This window comes from Prionailurus viverrinus, chromosome A2 (assembly GCF_022837055.1).
Source record: "Prionailurus viverrinus isolate Anna chromosome A2, UM_Priviv_1.0, whole genome shotgun sequence".
NCBI classification, from domain to species: domain Eukaryota; kingdom Metazoa; phylum Chordata; class Mammalia; order Carnivora; family Felidae; genus Prionailurus; species Prionailurus viverrinus.
The window spans coordinates 94,591,580-94,609,136 of NC_062562.1; the positions used below are offsets into that span (position 1 = coordinate 94,591,580).

At 38.6% G+C, this 17,557-nt stretch overlaps 1 protein-coding gene across 7 annotated transcripts in view; it reads left to right on the forward strand.

Moving 5' to 3' along the window:
* CDK14 (cyclin dependent kinase 14) overlaps positions 1–17,557 on the forward strand; it is a 704,495-nt gene that overhangs the window by 63,942 nt on the left and 622,996 nt on the right. The window lies entirely within an intron of this gene.

The following is a 17,557-nucleotide window of genomic DNA, read 5'->3' on the forward strand; positions in this document are numbered from 1 at the left end:
GGGCCCAGGAGTTTCCAGTTAATTACGGGAAGTGCCAGGGTCAGGCTCCTGGGAGATGGTAGTAGTAAAGGCATGCCTGGGTGTAAACCCTAACTCAGCTACCTTTTCAGGGGCAATTGACTTACTTTTTCCAAGTCTCTTATAAGTTAGAGATGTTTATCTCCCTCCTAAGATTGTTTCGAAGATTAAATAAGCTAAGTATATGAAGGTTACAGAAGAGTGATGGGCACATAGTAAATGTCTCATAGTTGGTATTCCCATCGCCCTTGTCTTTGTTGTCATCATCATCCTTCTCTTCACCGATGCTCTCACCATGACATCACCTTCTGTATTTGGAAGGGCTACAAGGAGGAAAGAAAGATTTAGTTTGAAATTAAGAATTGGGGCTATGAGGAGAGTTATTTTCAGATATTCCTCTACAATACCATATGAGACTTCGTGTGACGATTTACATATTAAAACTGTGAAACCCACCATTTTTTTTTTTGTTTGAAACTCACCAGTTTTTAGATTCCTTGAGAGGATGACTACATTCAGCTTTGTAATCCCTCATGTGTCTTGCACATGGTAAAACATTCAGTAAATATCTGTTGAATGTGAGTAAATATATATTGTCAGTAAGTAGAGAGAATGTTGAACTGTCAGACAATGTGGATTCTCCTTTGCCATTTTCTAGCCATTCAGTTTTCTCATTTGTAAAGCCAGTCAGAGAGGATCATCTTCAAGTTGCTTTTTATCTTTAAATTTTTTAAAACCTTTATTCATTTTTGAGAGACACACAGAAAGAGAGGGAGAGAGAAAGAGAGCGAGCGCAAGCCAGGGTGGGGCAGAGAGAGAAGGAAACACAGAATTTGAAGCAAGCTCCAGGCTCTGAGCTGTCAGCGCAGGGCCTGATGCAGGGCTCAAACCCATAAGCTGAGATCTTGACCTGAGCTGAAGACGGTCGCTTAACTGACTGAGCCACCCAAGCACCCCATAGGGGGAGGGAGAATCTATTTTATTTTATTTTTTAATGTTCTTTATTTTTTAGATTTGGGGGAGAGAGAGAGAGAGAGCAAGCCAGCGAGCTCGAGGAGGGGAGGGGCAGAGAGAGAAGGAGACACAGAATCTGAAGCAGGCTCCAGGCTCCAAGCTGTCCTCACAGAGCCATACACAGGGCTTGTACTGTGAGATTGTGACCTGAGCAGAAGTCAGACACTTAACCAACTGAGCCACCCAGGCACCCTATCTATCTTTAAATGTAAAATAAAATCCTACCTAACAGTCAACATGCACTTACAGTTTTACTAAGATCCCAGAAAAGGACACTGCATTTGTGATTAAATACGCAAGAAGTCACCGAGTTCTATGATCATCCTCAGATTGCAGTGTTAGAAGTTTTCTTGAACTCACTTTTCTTTGGCAGTTGGAGGACTTCTGTGTTGGAATTTAGTTAGGATTCGAGTCTTGAAACCTGGGTACTGAATCAGCTTCTTAGATATGCATCAAGGTGTGGCATCTCTCTTCCTACTCAGTATTTATGAGGCAGAGGATTCCTTACCTCAAGGAGTGGCCTCCTCCAGAGTGCCTGGAGCTGGACTTTAGTTGCTATTCCCTGATTCCTAGAGGATTTCTATAGGGTGTGTGTAAATGTTTGACCTTGAACAGAGGAGAAAAAGAGATGTGGACCTATTTGAAAGACTTATTATTCTTTCATTCTTCAATAGGCTGAAGTGCCATGACTGCGGATTTTTATAAGCAGCTTGGAATTATATTCATGAATAGTGTCCTATTGCTTGTTGTAGAGAGAGAATGAGACACTTTGGAAGTTAAGTATTGAGGGATGTTTACACTAGGCAACTTTGTTTGAATAGGAAATTTTGTTGAAGCCCATCCTATTTGGAGAGAGGACAATCATTTCGCTCTTCATTCATATTGTATCTGGGCACTGATTAAAACATGAAGCGTTTTTGTTCTCTAAGTTTAATCTATACTTTTGTTGGGTGGACTAACCATTTATAAGGATATCCTTATATCCTTGTATAAAGTTGCAGGACTTTCCAAATTCTTTCTCACCTTTTTGTCCCCAGTAGATGTCGTAGGCCATGTCTCCCGAGTGGCCTCATTTTTCCTGTGCCATAATATACTATGACTTCAGGGAAGTTTTGAATCTTATTTTTTTAAATTAGTAATTTGTTTCAAAATGATACCTAAAATATGAACAGTCAGAAAATACAGTTAATCTCTCCCAGTGTAAAAGTACTATGTATAAAGCCTTTTGAACTGTGGAAGTAAAAAGTTCTAAGTGAGTATAAATATGTGTGTTTAGAAAGGGTTGGAAATGTCTAAAGCCACAGCAATCATGAATTGTTCTTGTGTTTAAATTAAAAAGGTTAAATTGTGTAGTTTTAGTTATGCTTCTTGCCTCTGTTATTTTAGCTCAGATGAGTTGCCAGAACAAAGTGTTGAGTATGCTTGGCTCTTTACTAAGAAATACAAAAATTCTAGTGGTTGAAATAAACCTTGGAAATGCAGAGAGGTTTGTTTGTTTGTTTGTTTATCGTATATAATCCAGATAATTAAGCACTTTTTTTGCAGTGGGCGGGGATTGGTCATTTACGAGCTTTTTAATTTTCTGTGCTCTGGTCATTTGTTTCCTGTTTGCAAAGTAGAAGGGACTGCCAACACATATTTTTGCATTTTACAGCTATTTTAATTTTTGTATCCTAAGGAAATGTGTACAAAGCATATAAAATGTCTTAACATTTTTGCATCTGATCTGTAACTTCCTCAGGTACATTTTTATAGGTAACTTGCTTCCTCTCTGCTTAATATAATAATTTTGTGAGATAGATGGGGGGGTCAGATGCATTGACCTCTGCTTCTAGGCCATACCCCTCTTTGTTGTTTTGTATAAATATGTAACTGTAATACTGGAGATATAAACACAGCAGTGATTTTTCTGAGAACCAGATTCTAGGAGTCAAGTACAAGTATGATTTGGGGATATTCCTGGTCATTATTTTTCCATGCATTGAGGGTGGTGGGAGCTGTTGCAGTTTTTTTCTCACCTAACTACCACCATGGTCTGAGGCCCCTGTGTCTGTGTGAATAATGTATACATTGTATACAGCTGTCTAGCTTCTGACTTCCCTGACTTCCTCATCTAAAATACTAAATCCCAGTAACTATCTTTCCCTGTGAGCTTCCTCACTCCTGCTGTACTCCTTTTATCTCTTCTTTGTGGGTTCCCTGTTTCCAGACCACCCGTTCTCTGCCCATCCCCCTCCTGTTTCCTTCTCTGTTCACTCACGGTACATCATTCCCTTGCCAGTATCCTCAGTGGCCGTATCCCTTTGTGTTTTGCTTGTAATCTACTCCGCCAGACCTTGATTTTGACCTGGCATCTTTTCCCCCTCTGCCCACCGGCTGCCAAGAGCTGCTTGAGGAAACCACTCTGTAAATAAATTTATCATCTCTGGCCTTAGCTGGAACCCAAGGCAACTGTGTATGTACAGTCTTGCCCTGTGTGGCTGGCCTGTTTCCTGCTGAAACCTTTCCATTTCCCTCAATCCTTCTAGCTACCCTCCTCCACCCCTCCTTCCTTTCATAGATGACTTTCCACTCTGTGTTAGTTTGCTGGAGTTGTTGTAGAAAAGTCCCACAGACTGGGTGGCTCAAACAACAGAAGTGTATTGTCTCACAGTTCTGAAGACCAGAAGTCTGTAATCAAAGTGTGGGCAAGGTTGGCTCCTTCCGAAGGATGTGAGGGAAGGATACGTTCCAGGCCTCTCCTCTTAGCTTATAGATGGCCTTCTTCTCCCTGTGTGTCTTCACATCACCTTCCCTTAATGAGGGTGTGTTTTTCCAACTTTTCCCTTTTAACAAGGACATTGGTTGTATTGAGTTAGGGGCCCACCCCACTCCAGTATGACCTCGTCTTAATTTAACTAATTACATCCGCACTGACTCTGTTTCCAAATAAGATCACATTTGGAGGTTGGGGGCAAGGGGTATGGTTAAGAAGAATTTTTGGTGTACACAATCCAAAACTCATAACACCCTCCAACTTCCTACAACACTTAATGCTGTTAGGCGTCAGCACCTTGCCTGCACATGTACCTTCACTTGCTCCAATTTTATTTCCTTTTTTCCAACTTCAGAGGAGGATGTGTCTTTTCTCCTGTTCTAGGCTAATTTCTCCTCCTTTCCTCTTCACTCCTTTCCCTGCTTTCACTCCAAAATCTGTGTAATTGATTCTGTATTTCCTTATCTACTTATTCTTTCTTATTGTGTCTCTTCTTTCTTACAGGTGTTTCACCCTAGGCTCTGAGCACAGTTAAGTGTTCCCCGTCTCTTCTGTGCTAATGGAAGCCCTCTGTCCACTGTGATCATTTTTTTCATGCCCTCCTCGAGCAGTATGTATGTTTCTGCTCCTTCCTTTTGGCTACTCCCTTATTATACTCCCATGAGTGTGGCTGAGCCCGCTTTCTGTTCTGAACCCAGATATGCAGCTGCCCATTTGATGTTCCTGCCTCTTTATCTCGTAGTCATCTCAGTCTCGGCACATACCAAGTACTCCTCAGCCTGTGCCTTTTCTCTTTGTTATCTTAGTGATTTTCCAAGGCAGAAGCAACCTGACACTGTCCTGAGCTTCGCCCCAAGCACCACATCCTGGCATTGGCTTGGTCCTCGTTGCCTCCTGCCGTTTCCCTTCCCACTGCTGAGGCAGGCTCACACTTCAGCTTCATCCTCTCTTGCCTGGACGTGTGGTCATCTTCTTACTGGTTTCCCTGCCTACAGCTTGCCTCCTGTTCCCACAGAGTGACAGATCTGAAATGCTTTTCTCTTGCTTAATACTTTAAAGGCTCCCTGTTAGCTGCAGGTTCAAGTTCAGACTCTTAACTTGGCCTTCAAGTCCTTCCATGATCTATCTCTTGCCCACCTTTCCATCCTCATCAGTCATCTTTGATTTTCATGCCTTCATTATCACCAGCTGACACCGTATCAGTTCAGGACTTTATCACTTTTACCTTTTTTATCCCAATAACCTCTTAATTGGTCTCACTGTTCCATCTCTCACTCTTCTGCTCCAGCCTTCCTAACATGTCTTTCTTGTCATGATGTTTCCTTATTCAAAGATTTGTACAGGAAACAATTGTTGATGTCTGTTTTATTAGGCTCTGAATATGCTCTGACCCGGACTCTTAATCTCATCAGTCTCACGGAATTTAATCCCACTGACAAGGTATCTTGACTGGCTCCTATCATCTCGCAGTGTTGGGTCTGGGCACAAATTCAACTTCACTCTCTTTATAGTAAGATTTTATGTTACAGTATATCCTGTTTTCTTTTCACCATGGTCATGTCTGACATCCCTGGATGACATGAACCTGTCCCATGCAAGAAGTCTAGAAATATACAGACTATTCTCGGATTGTGCCAGTAATCTGGTACGTAGTAGTTTTTCAAATGCAACGTTTGAAAAAGAACCATCTGAAAAAGAACCTCACTTCCTCCTTTATTCTATCATTGGAATTTAGTTGAGATTTCTGGGTTCTTAAAACTTTCTGTGCTTTATTTTTTTTCAACGTTTATTTATTTATTTTATTTTTTGGGACAGAGAGAGACAGAGCATGAACGGGGGAGGGGCAGAGACAGAGGGAGACACAGAATCGGAAACAGGCTCCAGGCTCTGAGCCATCAGCCCAGAGCCTGACGCGGGGCTCGAACTCACGGACCGCGAGATCGTGACCTGGCTGAAGTCGGACGCTTAACCGACTGCGCCACCCAGGCTCCCCAAAACTTTCTGTGCTTTAGTTTTTCCTTTTTATAAATGTTTGATCACATTTACTGTCTCCCTAATTATGGTACACATAATTACAGTAATTTTGTCTAGTCCCAGACAGTGGCTAGAGTGTCTGGGTAGTGCTGTAAAAATTCAGAGAGGAAGTACATGTCACAAAATGTAAAATGTATGACATTTGGGAGAATTAGTCACTTCCACATTCTTAATCCCCAGAAGACAGAATGTTACAGGAGTTGAAAGCATGAGTAGGGTTTCTCTTGGTGGGCACTGTGCACCCTGATGGCAGGACCCGTTAACCAGTAGCAAGTCTCTCCTTTAAGGGTGGTTGGTGTTTCCTTGTGGGGTGTGCTTTGATTTGCATGTTTGAATTCATTTGTAAAGAGCCGACTTTTGGTGTAGGGAGTTTTTTTAATTTTTTTTTTTTAAGTACAACCTAGGTACTTATGATATTCTTCAAGAACAAAATGGGTCCAGCTACAGGGAATATGTTATACCATTTTCCTTCTGACTGAAATTTGAACCGCTGATTTATTTATTTATTTTTTAATGTTTATTTATTTCTGGGACAGAGAGAGACAGAGCATGAATGGAGGAGGGGCAGAGAGAGAGGGAGACACAGAATCAGAAGCAGGCTCCAGGCTCTGAGCTGTCAGCACAGAGCCCGACGTGGGGCTCAAACTCACAAACCGTGAGATCATGACCTGAGCCGAAGTCGGTCACTCAACCGACTGAGCCACCCAGGCGCCCCTGAACCGCTGATTTATAATCTACAAATCCTTAAATGGCTTGGTTGCATTTCAGACGGCCTCTTACTTTAGGCACCATAATGATAATTGAAATGAGCTAAACCAAAGGGTCAGGGCTTTTGGAGGACTGGAATCATAGTCTGTACTTGATCTGGAGTGTACTGACCTTCATATCAATGTGACAGACATACCTTTCTAAGTAATCCTTTTCTGAGAGATACATTCTTTGAATTTTTTTAATAGTCTAAAACACAATTAACTCTTCTTATTCTCTGTGTCATAAAATTTACAAAAGGCATAATTACAAAAAATTGGAACCAGCAAATTGCTCTCCATTTTGCCAGCTTGATTCCTCCAGGATGCATCAGTGTCAGGTTTCTTGAAGGAGCTCTCTCACTATGTAAAGATAATACTTGAAGGATTATTCAGTTTTTCCTTCTGAATCTATTTTATTTTTAGTATATAAAGTTGGTTCTGGTTATTCTTTCAAAATATTATTTAGTTTTTAAATTTTCTTCTTTTTTCTTTTCTTTTTTTCCCCTCTCTCCCTTCTTTCTTCCCTCCTGCCCCTCCCACCCCTTTCTTTCTTTCTTTTCTTTGTTTTAAGCATATGAGTCTGGGGATTTTCTTTAAATTTTTTTTCTTATGATCTAAAAATATGGCAGTAGTCTGTACTACAATGTCTGGGGCAACATTATGGCTTAATTTTTTTTTTTTTTTTTTTAAATTTTTTTTTTCAACATTTTTAATTTATTTTTGGGACAGAGAGAGGCAGAGCATGAACGGGGGAGGGGCAGAGAGAGAGGGAGACACAGGATCGGAAACAGGCTCCAGGCTCTGAGCCATCAGCCCAGAGCCTGACGCGGGGCTCGAACTCACGGACCGCGAGATCGTGACCTGGCTGAAGTCGGACGCTTAACCGACTGCGCCACCCAGGCGCCCCCATTATGGCTTAATTTTTAAGTGATGTGATTAGTAGTTTTTTGTGTAAGTCTTTCTGAATAGCTACCCTAAATTCTAAATTTCATGATATTAAATGTTATAGGCATGGGTAAGGAATGTGTAGACAAAACATTTTTAAGGCTTTTATGACTAATGTAGAAAAATTTATTTTAGCATGTAATTGTATACTCAGACTAAATTATGTCAGATAGAGTACTTATTTGACTTTTCACTGATACACATTTTTCTAAGCTGGCAAGTCAGACTCATGAGTATTAAAAGAGACTTGGAATTGAAGAGAGTCTTGGAGTGACCAATTCCATGTACTTATTTGTGTTTTCTCAGTCTTAAGATACTCTTCATGTGAGATGTCTGTAAAGTGTGATGTCTAAAAGGTATCTTCATATTCAGTGTCTGGGAATTAGTATTCTACTCTAAGTGACCTCAAACATATTATAATTCTGTGTTCTTATCAGCTGAAATGTTGAAGTAAGCAGTTTCCTTTAAAAAGAAATGGAGAGCAGATTGATGGCATCCTCTCTCTCTCTCTCTCTCTTTTTTTTTTTTTTTTTTGATATATACCAGGAATTCAGCATATTCTAGAGTTTGTCCATGGGAATGTGCCATGGCACCCATCACATTTGTCTTGGTGGATACAAATTAGTCTGTTCCTCTGGATTGTTATATGCCTTAAAGCTGAGTTATGACTATGACTTAGTTACTTCAGAGCCTTATTTGTTCTATTTTAAAGGATTTTTCAAAAAAGGAGATTGTACTAGCTCTATAAAACAGTGACGAGTGTGGATGGTGAGTTTCTAAAAGCTTCCTAAAGATTTCAGTGCACTTTCCCTACCCAAATCACATGCTTTGAGACAACTGCTGCTGCAGTTAGCCAGGGTTATTTTTTGAGAGTATGTCATATCCCACAGATGTGTTCAGATGACGAAAATGATTGAGAGCCACTTTTCTGAAATATCTATTATTGAGCTATTAGAATGGAGTTGAAGATGGACACTGGTATAGTCACATGCAGTCTGATTTTTTTTTTTTTAAGAGCTCTTGATTTCAGGTCCTGCATCCTGATTTTTGGCTCAGAAAATACAGTCTTGGTTCTAAATTGTGTATTTTTTTTTATATTTCAATATTCTAGATATTCTAGCTAAAAGAAGACTAAGATAGGGATCAAGCTTTTTTTTTTTTTTTTTTTTTTTTTTTTTTTAACAAGGAAGGGGCTAGGTAGACATTATTCTACAACAGAAAAGTGAATAAGAAGTTAGGTTTTTTTTCAATTTTAATAAAAATTTCATTAATTAAAAAAGAAATAAGAGATAAGATTGATGAGATAAAATTGAGTGTTAGTAGTAGTCATTCAAGGCATGAATTACATCTTTTGTGTTGTAGGTGTTCATTTATTTAAACCTTCTTTAGTTGTGTAGTTCTCTTTACATTGTCTTCAAATGAAATGATGGAGAATGATCTGCAGTACTTGATTCTCTACTCTTAAAAGAGCGACTATTTAATTTTATAAATGAGCATCCTTGGGTCATTAGATATTGGGGTTCAGGTGTGCCAGAGGCTTCGTAACATATGGCCTGTCCCCTGATGCCCTAATTGAGCTCAGAACTTTCCCCAAGAGGTTTGGATTACTTTATCTAAATGATGTGCTGCATGTGCAACAAAAAGGTGCTTTAGTCACAAAAGGAAGAAATAAACAAGTATATACTTTGTAAGATATGCTGGTTTGCTTTTACATTAATTTCTCTGCAGTTATTAGAAGGTAAAAATCTTAAAACTGATATTAATGACATTAATTGGATGACCACAATTTTGGGTGATTCGCTGTTAATAGATACAACATTACCTTTATTTTCCTTATATCTTCTTATATATACATTTCCTTGCATTTGAATAGTTTTTTTTAGGCGATATAATATGGCATATTGAACTCAACTTAGATTTTTTTCAGGTTCAGAATTTTTACTTCTTATTACAGTTACATATTTTCCACTGAATAATTTTAATACTTTGCTGTTACGAAAGTGACCATGCTCATTACAGATAATTTTATATATTGTATATATTCATATATATTTATATATCTTAAATATTAAAAGCATAAAATAAAACTTACAGTGTTCAGTGAAAACAACCATTGCATATAGAATATGATCTCTACTTTGTGAAGCATATGTATTCCTGTATGGGGGAAACATCTGAAAAAAGAAAATATAACAAAAAGGTAATTTGGAAATAGAGGTTTATTGAAGTTGTGACTTGCTCAAAGCCCCTCAGCTATACAGGAGTTTAATCCATGATTGCAACACAGTCTGTCTTACTCTAGCATGTGCTTAGCATTTTACTGGGTTGCTTCCCAGGAGAAGGGAGAAACAACACACAGGTACTATGGGTGTGGTATGTGGTATATAGATGGGGATAGGACCCAAAGTTCTTACAAATAAGCAACTGATGTTTGGTAGTAATTCTAATAGATGAATTATTTTCCTAATAAGGAATAAAAACAAGTAAACTTAAAAGATTCCTGCAGTAGATCTGTGTCATTTTTGAACCAAGTTACACTTATTTTGGAAACTGAGGTCGGGGAAGATTAAATAGGTTGCTGAAGAGAAATATGGTTAGTGTGAGATCAAGAAGGTCTCTTGTCTGAATTATTCACTGCATTTTGCTTTCAGTTTCAAGGTTATGTTAAAACTGTGCTTGTATTTCCATTTTTATCTGGATTTGGGTGGGGATTGAATGGAATTATTTGAGTTATAAACTTGATCATTCTGGTAGTAATAGTTTAATTCAGATTTCCAGCTAGACATTGGGGCTCTGCACACAGTTTTAGGCTATGGAAGAGTCATGATTGGATGAGGTACCATGGATCACCAGCCTACCTACAGATTGGTTCCAGCTGGGAGGTATGATGAGCTCAGTGCTGGCATGTGTTTTAACTGGCACATTCAGAAAACAGTGTTAGATCTTCCAGTGGGTATAAAATTGCCTCTTTGACCAGGGCAAGTAGTTAATATTAAACAAAATGTCAGATAATAAACCCAATTCTTTTTTCCAAATCCTGACTATATATATGCTTGTGCATGTGAAGCGACTCTCGCTTCATTTTTATTTCATATTGTAACAGCCAAAGTCTTTGTGAAGATTGAAGACAGCAGAAAAAGGCAGATATTTTTGATATTTACATCGTAGCCGGAGAAAGAAAGATTTTAAGTGGGCATAGAGAGAGAGACATTGAATACTTTGAATTCCTTTTTATTGGTAACCTGAGAGCTGAGAACAGAAACAGACCAGTTTTTTCTGTCTCTTTTTTCCTATACTTCTAACATCACTGGGGTTTCTTCTTTCCCTTTTTTCTCCCTGAGACTGCTTGGTCTTGGTGGGGACAGTTAGCTCCATCTTGTCTGAAGCAAATAGTTCAACCACCAGCCACCATGCTTCTTTTGCCCTGAACCCTTTGGCAGCCAGGGCAGAGGGTTCAGGTTGTCGATGACCTTTTGGCCGCTTGCACCATCTTTCCCAACTGGGACAGGCACAGTTCTTTTTCTGGTTCATGACTGGTGGATGCGGGCAAGGGAAGAAGAAGAGCAAAGCAGCAGGCAGGAGATGCTGATGTTGGATAGTGATTGGCCCCAGTTCTACAATTACCAGTATTATGACCCCCCCTGCATTTCGTGGACTAGTTCTGGCACATACATTGTTTCATTTACACTGTCTTTTTTTTTTTTTTTTTTACACCTGGTAGAATAAGGAAGACTTGAGGGCAGAAACATACAGAGTAATTTTAGATTCTTCTCTGGTACACATTGGGCTCAGAGTAGGAGAGTTTGTGCCTTTTTAGTGTTTTCTTTTTCTTTTTGATGAGAAGGATCAGGGAAGGGAAAATATCAAGAGAGTAGAATCAGTTTGCCAGTCACCAAGCTCATTAAAGTTAATATTTACTTTAAAAATGAATGTATTTGCCAGCCCTTCCTGCTATTTGTTTGGGGAGCATTTAACTTACATGGGAGAGCCTGTGTCTAGTTTCCACTTCCATTTGGGCATTTTGTCTCTGAGGCCAGTAGGAGGTATGATACTCTGTCTCTGTGGCAGGTATGATATGCTGCTGATCTCGGTCATAACACCTGTTTTGTTTGTTTGTTTGTTTTACTTCAAATTATATTTATTTTGAGAGTAAAGGAAGGTAAAAAAAAATGAACTTGTCAGTTTTTTTTCCTGTTTTTCTGTGTTTACTGCTCAATTTTGTTAAACTTACTTTCAGTAACTCAACTGACACATTGGAGATTTATGAAAACTGGAAATTTGATTGAAATGTAGCCTTGAAACTCAAAGATTACATTTACTTTTTTATTTTTATTGTTCTTAATTATAATACTGTTCTATTTTTACATATAAAATAACATCTGGTCATTAATGAAAAGATAAAAAAATACAGATCATATAAAAAATTGAAAATTTAGAAAAATTAAATTTCAATTTATTTTTTAAAAAGTTAAAAAAGTTTACTTGTTTTGAAGAGAGAGAGACCACATGATCAGGGGAGGCACAGAGAGAGAGAGAATCCCAAGCAACCCCCACGCTGTCAGTGCAGAGCCTGACACAGGGCTCGATCCCACAAACTGTGAGACCATGACCTGAGCCAAAATCAAGAGTTGGTTGCTTAACTGACTGAGCCACCCAGGCACCCTGAAAAATTTTATATTTATTAAAAAATCTTGGGGCGCCTGGGTGGCGCAGTCGGTTAAGCGTCCGACTTCAGCCAGGTCACGATCTCGCGGTCCGTGAGTTCGAGCCCCGCGTCGGGCTCTGGGCTAATGGCTCGGAGCCTGGGGCCTGTTTCCAATTCTGTGTCTCCCTCTCTCTCTGCCCCTCCGCCGTTCATGCTCTGTCTCTCTCTGTCCCAAAAATAAATAAACGTTGAAAAAAAAAAATTAAAAAAAAAAAAATCTTCTTTGCAATACTTTTAACAGAATATCCTTTTCAGTTTACTTTTATTTTCTATGTAGGAACATGGTTTGTCCCACTACTGTCCAAGTTTTTTCTTTTTTAAATAAAGATCTTTTCATAAAGTACATTATAGTTTTCTTAATCTTTGTGCCTTGATTTTTTTGTCATTCATGTTATTTCTAGACCTCTCTTAAAAATAAATTGCTAATTAAGAATGAGAATCAATTTTTATTGTTCTTGTTCCTGTAGAATTTTATATATTTCTTTTCTGTTTCGCTATTTTACTAAGCTCTGTTGGTTCCAGTATTTTTCAGGGGTTTCCTTTGGGTTTTCTAGGTATGTAATCATGTCATCTGCAAACGATTTTTTAATCTCTTCCTTTCTTCTATTAGTTCTTTTCTCCTGATGCTTGTAAGTTTCTAAATGAAAGCTGTTATTTTTCTTTAGGTCTCAGATGAGTGTTTTTCAACATAAAAAATTTTAATGAACGTAAAATATTGATTTTTTCAACTTCTCTAGACATTTAATAACCAAAGGGTAGAGTAAGTTTTGTTGCTGAGTTTTTAAAGCAATCTGTGTCAGAGAGAACTGATGATTAGGTTTAATTGCTTGAAGGTTGTTTTGAGGAATGTTTAAATTTATATGTTTTTAAAAAAGAGATACTGTATGCCTCTTTAGTATCTTTTTGACGTGCCTTTTCTCTTAAAAGTCTGTATATTAAATATTTCTGTGGTGAAACCCACAGGTGTGTCCTGCAAGATGGTGCAATTAGTGCATGGTATTCTTATCTAGTCAGAAACCTGAAAAATGTTTATGAACTTGTAGTGGGACATCTACCACTATTTTGAGGATCAGTGAGGATCACCTGTTTGGAGATGAGTCACAGGAACACACAAACACTGATTCAGTGTTTGGTGGACCGGGTGTTTTTCTTCAAGAGTTCATTTATTTTTGAGTGATTAACTGATTGGTGCTGGCTGTCTGTGGTTGTGCTCTGTGTCTTCTACCAGGCTGTGAACCCACGCCTTTCCACCCTGCACTCCCCCTGAGGGTGGTGAGTAGGAATCACAGGAAGAGGAGCTTTGGGCTCTTGCTCCGCCATCTTCCAGCTGGGTTGTGCCCTTCCCCCTACAGACAATCTAGGCGCCTCCTTTTCTTTCACTGTACAAGGATCATAATCTCTACCTGGTGGGGCTATTGTGAAGTTTAATCAAATAATGCCTATAAATTCTTTAACAGGTCTTGGCACATAGCAGGTACTCTCCTTCATACAACTTGATTGTGCCACTCATGACTTCCATCACACGTGGTGATATTTCTGTCATCCTTCTTTTTCCCTCAAGTTGAGGGTCACATGGTGCCTGCCTAGCTTTATCGTGGGACACTAGTGATCTAATTTTGGGAACCTCCTCATTTTAAAGATGGGAGAAACTGAGGCTTTGAAATCCAAACTTAGCTTCCTTCTGCCACTATTCCCTTCCTCCTCTACCATAGTGGCCTTGCCATGACCATGTGCTGACTGGATCTGGCAGAAAGTAATCTCTACTGGTGGCGTTTGTCAACCAGATGGGCTTTGGTGGATAGGATTTTATATCCTGGAAGATCGAAGCTCTGCATTTGTGAACATTATTAACCAATGCTTTAGTAGCAGACAGCACTCACACATGTCACATCTACAGTGTGCATTTGGTGACAGGAATTTCCAGAAAGATCTGTGATTACCCTATGTACAGAGGGAGGAATATCTTCCCATGCTTTCCCATTTCTAGGTCAGTGCCTTCTCTGTAGGCTCTGATGATGTCTCCGTGGTTCTCTTTGTTGGTTACCAACATTTTCACTGGAACCTAATCATGGTCTTGGCAAGGCTAGCCCTTTTGTCCCTATTCTGTATTCGCTGTCCATGAGTTGATGAATTGGGGTATTTTCTCATTAGGATGTTCTCCCCTCATTGGCATGTATTATCAAGATCTTGGGACGTGTTGTCTGAGCAGATATTTGCATCCTTGCAGTCACCTCTTTTGTCCCCTATGGGAGCATGTGGTTCTGGGGGGGGCAGAGGTGCATTTCTACCTCCCTCTGTATCTCATTTGTTCAACATAGTGCTTTGGACCTGGTATGTGCTGAATAAGTGTTGCCTGAAAGAATAAATGGACAATAGTTTTTGGTTAAGTTTATTTCCATAATTCAGATATAGGATTTCTTTCTTCTTTATTTTTCACAATGCTGTAGAAATTCAACAATCGTTTATTAATAGTGACATTAAAAAAAAAAACCTTAAATATAAAATACAAACTGGTGTAGCCACTCTGGAAAACAGCAGAGTGTTTTGAGGTTCCTCAAAAAATTAAGAACTACCTACAACGTAGCAATTGCACTATTAGGTATTTATCTAGAGGATACAAAAATGCTGATTCAAAGGGGCATGTGCACCCCAATGTTTATAACAGCACTGTTGACAATAGCCGAAGTATAGAGAAAGCCCAATGTCAATTGACTGATGAATGGATAAAGATGTGGTATATATCTACAATGGAGTATTACTCAGTGATCAAGAAGAATGAAGTCTTGCCATTTGCAACAACATGGATGGAACTAGAGTGTATTATGCTAAGGAAAATAAGTCAGAGAAAGACAAATATATAATTTCATCCATGTGGAATTTAAGAAGTACAACAGATGAACATAAGGGAAGGGAAGCAAAAATAAGATAAAAACAGAGAGGGAGACAAACCATAAGAGACTCTTAAATACAGAGAGCAAACTGAGGGTTGCTAGTGGGGTGTTGGGTGGGGGGATGGGCTAAATGGCGATGGGCATTAAGGAGGACACTTGTTGGGATGAGCACTGGCTGTTTGTTTTATGTAAGTGATGAATCACTAAATTCTGTTCCTGAAATCATTATTACACTATATGTTAACTAACTTGGATTTAAATGAATAATAAAAAATCCTCTTAAACACATTAAAAAACCCTTAAATATAAATAAAATAAATAAAATAAAATAAAATAAAATAAAATAAAATAAAATAAAAAAATAAAATAAAATAAAATAAAATAAAATAAAATAAAATAAAATAAAAATAAAATAACACATTATTTAATCTTCCCAATAATGTTGGCATTATTATTTCTCCTTTTACCGATGGGGAAACTGAGATCTTGAGCAGTAAAGCAACCGATGAGGGTCACAGGGCTAGTGAAGTAATGAAACTTGGGGGAACCTGGACAGCCCCCTGGCTCCCAGCTAAAGTTGGTGGGGGGTGACCCCTGGACTGTGGCCTTTTAAAAGGAGCCTTGAAAGTTCCTTGCATTTAAATGATGATTGCATTACATTTATTGCTGAATTGTGTAACTTTTAAGTTGCAAATTAATGCTAAGAGTGTGTTAGGGTAGCCCTTGGCCTCAGGACTAATTGAGAAACAAAATGAGAGTGCTGCAAATAAATTGATTTTCCTACTTAGAGTAGGTGCTCACTCCACTTCTATCAATCCTGTGGCATTTGCCTTCAGGATTCTTTCTTGTCTAATTGAAAACTACAGGCCAGATGTTGTGTGGTGTCAGTAATTTCGTACCCGTGCCTTTTTTGCCCCTATTGTTTTTTTGGAAACAGTTTAGAATAATCAGCATGTTTTTAAAGAACATAGAGTGTTCATTTTTGTGTCAGTGTTTTTACTCATTTAGTACTTTAAGGATTTTCTGTACTTGTCTTGAAACTATCTTCTAGAAAAAACAGACTCACTGTGGTGGCCTTTTCAAGAAGTCTCTAGCTTGTAATGGGAGGGGAAAATCAAGCTGTGGTTCATGAGCACATGTTTAGGGGTTAATTCTCTTTGTGGCTTTGATTTTTTTCCTCCTCGTTCTCAAGATATATAACAATCAAGCGTTGGAGATTGCACGTTAGCGCATTGGGTTTTCACCTGGGGCTGTCCCTTCTCTAAGCGGGGAGTGAAGGTATGGTGGGGTAGGGCAGTTTCAACAACTTTATCAGTGGTTTGGGAGATGTATTATTCTAATCCTTAACATCCTAAGCAAAGACTACCCTGACTGTTTTTACTGAAAGCACTTCCTGTCATTCTGGGTAGTTTATACTGTTTATTTATTTACCTTTGTTTAAGGAAATTCCTTCTTTACTGTCCTATCTTATCTTAGATCAAAGTTTCTACCCAGAGACCCTTACTTAAATAGTGTTCTCTGAGGTTGTGTGTGTTTTCTTTGCTTCCTTCATTCTTTGTCTTTCCTTCTCTTTAAAAAGCTTTCTGAGTTTTTGCCCCGTCTGCACTCTGGTTTTCCTTCATTCTATTTATGACTATTGTGTAATGAATATTCATACTTACCATTATTAATGTAGTAGCGTGCCATTTGTCAGCTTACTGGCTTCCTTGTAATACACACACACACACACACACACACACATATTTTAAATTCTGTTTCTTTTATTCATTTTTTAATTTTGCCATCTTTCTTTGTCTTCTTAATTTTTTTTCTAGAGTTTGTAATCATATGAATCCCCTGCCCCCCCAAACTGAGACATATGTGCAGGTCTAAAACTGCACAGTGCAGGATGTCGAATGGCTTAAAAGGATTTCTGTTGTGGACTGAAAGAGTGGATCTGTGCCTTCTGAGGGTATAGTCTGACCGCATGAATACTAATAATTAGACATCTTTTATTTTAAAAGAGGGGCAGCTGTTACTGTAGTTGAATTCGAAGATCTTTAGTTATTTTGCTCCTCTCTTTAAAGAGCTGTTCTCCATAAATGCATCTTTTTGGCGGAGTTGATTGCAGACCCAGATACTGGCATGTTGATAGTGTGAAAAAAGGAGGGAAAAAAAATCTGAAAAGGAAAATCTGAAATGTTCTGAACATTAGATTTTAAGGTGTTAGGTTTGTTTTCTTGAGTCTTTTCCCCCCCAGATTCTTAAAAAATAGTATAACAGCTAAGCATTGTGCATGTCAATTCTTTTTAAAATGATTTGAAGGTAAAATTTCCAGTATCTTGCACTTGATCAGAAGGTCTAGCAATGAAAGTTCCCCCAGAGCATTCTCAGCTGTCCCTTGGAGACTTGATTAGGATGGCAGTTACGGTGGTGATTATGTCTTCCTGGAGTTTTCAAGCTTTTT